The sequence below is a fragment of the Colius striatus genome, chromosome 15 (assembly GCF_028858725.1).
Source record: "Colius striatus isolate bColStr4 chromosome 15, bColStr4.1.hap1, whole genome shotgun sequence".
NCBI lineage: Eukaryota > Metazoa > Chordata > Aves > Coliiformes > Coliidae > Colius > Colius striatus.
In genome coordinates this window covers 4,899,061-4,905,449 of record NC_084773.1, presented here as the reverse complement: position 1 = coordinate 4,905,449, position 6,389 = coordinate 4,899,061, and the positions used below count along the sequence as shown (strand labels likewise).

Below are 6,389 nucleotides of genomic sequence, written 5' to 3'. Positions count from 1 at the left end.
ACTCGGCACTTAAAGATGACATCTGGAATACTGTGTGGTTTGGGATCCCTTGAAATGCATGAAAGGGGAATTCAAGTAAGTCCTGAGGTTATGAAAGGCGTGGCTTGAGCTGGAGAAGAGTTTGGGTAGACTCAGTGGTGGTTGTGTGGTGCCTGTGGTGAGGGTATGGAGGCAGCAGGGCCAGGTTCATACCAGGAGAAGGAAAAGCAGAGGCTGTAAATATAGATGGGTCTCACATCTGACCGGATACAATGTAGAAGTTCTCTCCTGGCCAGAAATCCCACACTGGAGTAGGGGCTTGGGGGCTGATGGAATTTCCTACATGGAGGCTTTTCAGACCTGACGGGACGAGGCCCGGAGCTGGGCTCTGCGTTGTCCCTGCCTTGTGAGGGGGCTGGAGGAGAGACCTCCCGAGCCTACTCTGGGACCTGTCTCCAGGAGGTGCCCCATCCTCCATGCAGTAACCCTCTTCACGGCCGATGGCACGGGCAGAAGCAGCCGCGACCCCGCCGGTGGGCGAGGCGGCCGGGGAAGCCCCACAGGCCCCGCCGGGGCGCGACTCCCGCCATTACTCGCTCCAGCTCCCGGGTGGGCTCCCGGCCCCCGCCGCCGGGCCGTGGGGCTCGCCCGGGCGGCGGATGAAGACCGCGGGAGTCGAGCGGGCCCTGGGGACGGGGAGCAGCCCCTTCCCGCTGCCAGCGAGCCCCGACGGCCGCCGAAGGCAGCGGGGCTCCCTCAGGGCCCTGCCGCTCCGTCCCGCCGCGCGGCTCCCGCCGCCTTCCCGCGCTCTGGGGCCAGGGGGAACCTTTCTCCGCCCTGCGGAACCTTTGCGGCGGAGGCGCCTGTTGCTGCCCGGGGGATCCTGCGGCTGCTCCAGCGGGGGGTGGGGGGCCGGACGCTGGGTGATGCGGCCCCCGAGCGGCGGCTGAGCGCCGAGGCCGGGACGGAGGCGGGCGGGCGGCCGCCAGCTCCCGCAGCGGCCCGCGGGCCCCCCGCCCCCCCTCCGCCGCCGAGGTGAGAGCTCAGCGGAGCGGCGCGGGCAGGACGCCGCCGCCACAATGGGAGCGGGCCGGGAAGGGGCGCGCTGGCGGAGGCCCGCGGCCGCCCGCCCCGCCCCGCCGGGGGTGTGTGGGGAGCGGCGAGGGGCGGCTGTGGCGGTGGGAGAGCGGATACCGGGGGTGGGGGCGGTCGGGCACCGGCTGCCGGGGCCCGCGGCGGAGCAGAAGGGGAAGCAGCCACCCCGGTCTGAGGGGGGCCGGGGGGCGGGCGGGCGGGGCAGCGCCGCCGGGCCCGGGGGGCGGGTCCTGGTGCCAGGGGTCTGAGCCTGGGGGCAAGGATCTGTCCGAGGCTGCAGTCGCCTCCCGGGCCCCACCGGCCACCGTGGGAGCGGGGCGGCCGGTCCGGGTACCCCCGAGCCCGGGCTTCGAGACCGGCAGGGCAGCGCGGCTCGCCTGGCTCCGCATCCCGCCGAGTTTCGGTCGGTGCACGCCGTGTGTCGCGGCCTAAGCGAGTTTCTGCGTTTGGTGGGCGTGGGGGGGCCGCACCTGCCTCCCCTGGGGTGTCGTGGCCCCTCAGGTGTGTCGACAGGTGCTGGAGGTGGGGGAGCTGAGCCAAAAGGGCCTGACGGAGTCCGGCAGTGCCTTCATACAGTGGTTGTCACACTCCTGCTGTGAGTGAGCAGCATTGATCTGTAGGACTAGTAAACAGACACGCAAAGTAGTAATTTAGTGTCTACGTGAAACTTGAGGAGCTTTGGAGGGGGAAGGCTAGATGTTACCTGCTTTGTAACCTGCTTGCTGCGTGGAAGAGTTTAGGGGTTACTTTTGCTGGTGGTTACATTGGTGGCTGGACATTGCAGTGTTCAGAGGTGCTTGTAAACTCCATTGATTTCCCCTCCTGCCTTTCATTGATTTGTACAAAATTAGTGCTTTAAAAAGTTCTTAGTACATCACTTTAGTCTGTATGTGTGTGGGGAGTTTTTACTGGGGTGAAAAATAAATGTCTTTAACAGGCAATAACGGAACACTTTTCCTTCTTTTTAATGCTAATAAGATGTTAATGATCCCGTTTCTTTTCTTTTTAACTTTCTGATGTTGGGTATTCTTTGTTAGATATTCTTTGTAGGGTTATCCAAGCATCCTGCCTAGTGAATAAACACTTAGCCCGTGGAAAATCGATGCAGAAACTTCTATGTTGGTTTAAGATGTTCCTGCTGCCTGGTTGAAGGTGGTAACTCCCCTCCCTGACTTAGAGTCATGGACCTTGTGAGCATTCTCTGTCTACTTCAATATGAAATCAATTAGTTTAGAATAAACAGCCTTTGTTTTGGTAGTTCTGCTCTAGGGGCAGCAGCACCCAGCAGCGGGATGAAAACAAAACAACCAGCTTAGGCCACTGCAGCTGACGTGGCTTTGATTTTCTAAATGAGGCTTTTTTTCCCCAGGTGTGATGCTATACATCCTGAATATACAGAGTGAACAATGTAGCTTCTTACCCTGTGACCTTATCAGCATTGGAGTGTAGGGATTGTTCATCAACAGCAGGTGCTGAATGTGAAATGTTCAAGAAAAATGCAGTTGCTGCTTTAAGGAAGAGCTGTTGTCGATGTGTGGTGTTTTCTAGGTCGACACTGCCTCACACTGAATACCCTCTTCTTCTTCCCCCAAAAGCTCAATGTTTAGCCATTGTGTTTCACTTGTACTACACTTGGGTAACCAGTAACTTCTGTGTCCCTAAAATCTCTTGAAATTCCAATTTTGATAATAGAGAGCATGGCAGATCCTGTACAGGAATACGGTGTGCTCTTTTGAGGGCAAAAATAAAACAAAGTATTTTCTGTCTCATCTCAGTAGTGGCTGCATTTTAACAGTGGTTTGAACAGTATAACCTGGCATAGAAAATTGTAACAGGCAATTATATGTGTCCTCTGGGATCCGAGTTGATGTCAAGAAAGGCCTCAGGAAGTGTTGAGTCCAACCTGCTGTACTATCAAGACCCAAGTTCAGACCAGAGCTTTGTTCATTCAGGTCTTAAACCCTCCAAAGACAGATTGATCAGTGTCTGCATCCCTCTTCTAGTGTTCAACTGTCCTCATGGGAAAAACCCTTTTCTTTCTGTCAGGTTACAACCTCCACTGCCACAGTTTGTCTCATGTCCTCCTGCTGCACACCTCTGTGCAGAGCCTGTGCACAGCCTTCTCTCTTCTTGATAACCTCCGTGTAGGCTTGGGAGATCTGCTGTCAGCTCCCTTTTCTTCTCCAGACTGGACAACAGCATCTCTGTTGAACAGTAGCCTCTCTTCACACAGCAAGTGCTCTGTTCCCCCGAGCATCCCAGTAGCCCTCCACCAAACTCTCTGGTTTCTCTGTGTCTTATTTCATAGCGGGGGTGTCTAAAACTGTACATGGTGTGTGAGATGGATCTGAAAAGTGGCAAGTTACAAGGAATGCTCTCTTTCCCTGCTCAGGTAGGCTGTACTACTGTTGGTACGGCTTGGTGTGCTGTTAGCTTGCATCCCTGGCAGGGTGCACTGCTGACTTATGTTTAGCCTACTGTTTAGTCTGTATTTGTGTGTACATACACATGTATGTACATGTATGTATTTGGATACACATGCACACAACTATTGCCTCTCCTCCTGCCATATGTTGCTGAAGATCCTAATTGATATGTATATATATATCTATACATGTGTCTATGTGTACATACATAAATCAAATTACACCCTCTGCAGCACTAAACTATTTTTTCCATCTTTTCCCACACATTCCATTTGTCACTAGTGGTGGCTGTTAAATGTGTGGCCTTTTCCAACTCTGCCACTGTCACACATAACCTGGCTGGTTGTGCTCCCCAGCCAGCATGTGCTTGTTGTGTTTCCTTGACTTTGTTGATCAAAATGTTATTGTTTCAAACACCTCTTTCAGATATATGGGGTTACTAGGCTAGGAAGGGAGTGGCCATGGAGTGAGACTTTTCCTGTGAAGAATGAGTTGAATCTCCATTTGATCAAATTCCAATCCAGCATGTAATAATATAGGCAGCCTGTTTTCAAATACTTTTGTTTATGGGGGTGAGTTAAATGAATCATTTAGGTGCAGTATTTTTTAGAAGTTAGTTGCAGTGCAATTGTGTTTCCTTCAGGTGCTTGGAGGTTTTTAGGATATAATACCCTGTAGGATAATACTCTCTGGTAACAAAGTTTCTTATTTTAAGCTTATTGCCTTCAGATGTTAAGTAACATTTGATAGTCCTTGGTACAGATATAATTTTGAGATACATGTTTTGTGTTTACACACAATAATTTTTATGTAGTATTTTCCTGATTGTCAAATATGTTGAGTCAATTACAGCTGGGCTTGTTTCAGAGAATGAGCCTTGTAAGACTGGAATTTATTGTGTTTAAGCAACATTTTTAACTATATAAAAATAAAAAGAATTTATAGAGAGCTGTGGTTTTCCCCCCCATCCCCCAAATCAGTGTTTATTAAGTATGTACACCAAGACAAAAGAAGTTGAAATCAATATTTAGGTGTGGACTTGTAGAATAGCGTGTGTAGAATCTGATACTGAAACAATAAGTGAAAACTTGTTAACTTTAGAAACCTTAAGTTTCTAGAGGTTTAGGCTTGTTAAGAAACAGAATCTTAAAGAAGAAGATGAATGATTAACACCATTTGTTGTTTGAGAAAGAGATGGAATTAGTTGATGAAATAAAATGTCATTACATACTATGAGAAGGAAGAAGGTGGAATTGCAGGTTGCCATGAGGGGACAAATTGTTGAGTAGGCACCTTTAGGAGCTGGACTTCTGAGAATATGGTGATGGTGTTTTGTTGTTGTGGGTTTTTTTTAAGTCCTTGATCTTTTAAACTAGCTAGTAGGTAAACTCTCATTATAAGTAACACTAAGAAAGTTACTGATCAATATTTCCTGTGTGGTAACCAGTAAATGCTAATTGCACATATTTGCACACAAAATATATCTGAAGTTGAAGCAAGTTTTTTAGGGGAGAAAAAAAAGAGGGGAGTGAAAACATGCATATTGATTTCAGCCATTCAGGTAGAAAACATCAAGAATTGTTGATTTGAAAAATACAGAAATAGCCTGTGCTTTTAAAAATTCTTGAAGGTCAGACAAACCATTGACTCAGTTTTATGTCTGAAGTGGAATAGCAGAATGTCAGTTTAGTCCTGCAAGCAAAACTGATTCAATGCCATTGTAATCTCAGAGCAACTGTGATAATTTAGATCTTGTTCTTGCTCCATGGTAGTGCTGGAGGTGGGGGTCAGTCTGACACCTCCAAAAATCTTGTAGCATTTTGAAGGTAACTAGAAGGAGGTGAAAGAAAAGAAGAAAGTGTTATATCACTTAATTCAATGGGAGCATTTTCAACGTGCTCTAAAATGTGCAAGTAGGAGCAGTGATTTGAAGCACTGAGTGGTGGCCTGTCAGCTTGTCCTAAAGGTGCTCTTCTGCAAGTGTATCTGCAAGCTGGAATGCAGAAAGAAAGGAACAATGATCTGTCTTAGGCACTAGTGACAGTTGATTATTGAAACATCAGAAAAGATGTGAAGGCTGGTATGCACCAGTTCTGGGGAAGTATCAATTCTGTGCTCAATAAAAGTGCTAAATAACTTCATGACTGAAGATATGGTTCAAGGGTGCAGAAATCTTAAAGGGGAAGACTTTTCAGCCAGTTGCTTCAAAATGAGGATGAAGAAATCTATTAGATGTTATCAGTGTGACTTGTAGTATAAAAGCAGTGTACAGCATTCAGACCTTGTAAACAGTGTCCTTTCCTATTGTCCTCAGTCCTAGGAGTAGTTTTTGAGCTGCGAAGTGCAGTTACCGTTAGCTTCTTGAACACCTACTTGAAAAGGAGAGTTGATGAGATGAATCAGCTTCGGTCTGGTGTGACTCCACACACAGTGATACTGGCAGAAGCCTTACTAGATACAATACACTGGCACAAAGTGCTTTCCACTGCTGTAAATGAAACTTCTAGCCAAGAATGAAGCACATCAACAGTAGCTCTCTTCTGCCACTGTAATTGGTTCTACACTGGCGGAATTTTGCTGGCAGAGAAGTGGAAAATCAAAGCTGGAAAAGCTCAATATACCTACTTGCTTTCTTGTGTTAGAAATACATTGAAACTTGTGCTGAACATGAGGAGAACTTTGATCAAGGCCTACCATGCAAAACAACACGCTTTACATAAGAGAGTCATAAGAGAGGGACTAAGCTTATAGAAGCAATTAAAGAGGTTTTGTAGTGATTTGGCAGATTACAGGCAGATAACTTTACTTTGGCATTCTCTGTGAAAAGCTAGCTTGATCTAAGTAACACAACTGGAGCTGTTCAAGGGCAGAATTGATTAACAGAAAGTG

At 48.2% G+C, this 6,389-nt stretch overlaps 1 protein-coding gene across 3 annotated transcripts in view; it reads left to right on the top strand.

Annotated features, from left to right (window-relative positions):
- Positions 1-933: 933 nt before the first annotated feature.
- Positions 934-6,389, top strand: part of RAD54L2 (RAD54 like 2) — a 70,626-nt gene continuing 65,170 nt past the window's right edge. For 2 of the 3 annotated variants that reach the window (XM_062008706.1, XM_062008701.1), the window contains exon 1: positions 934-1,014. The gene's annotated coding sequence lies outside the window, so the exon portion shown is untranslated. The remainder of the gene's footprint in view (positions 1,015-6,389) is intronic. The other variant, XM_062008703.1, reaches the window with a different exon arrangement.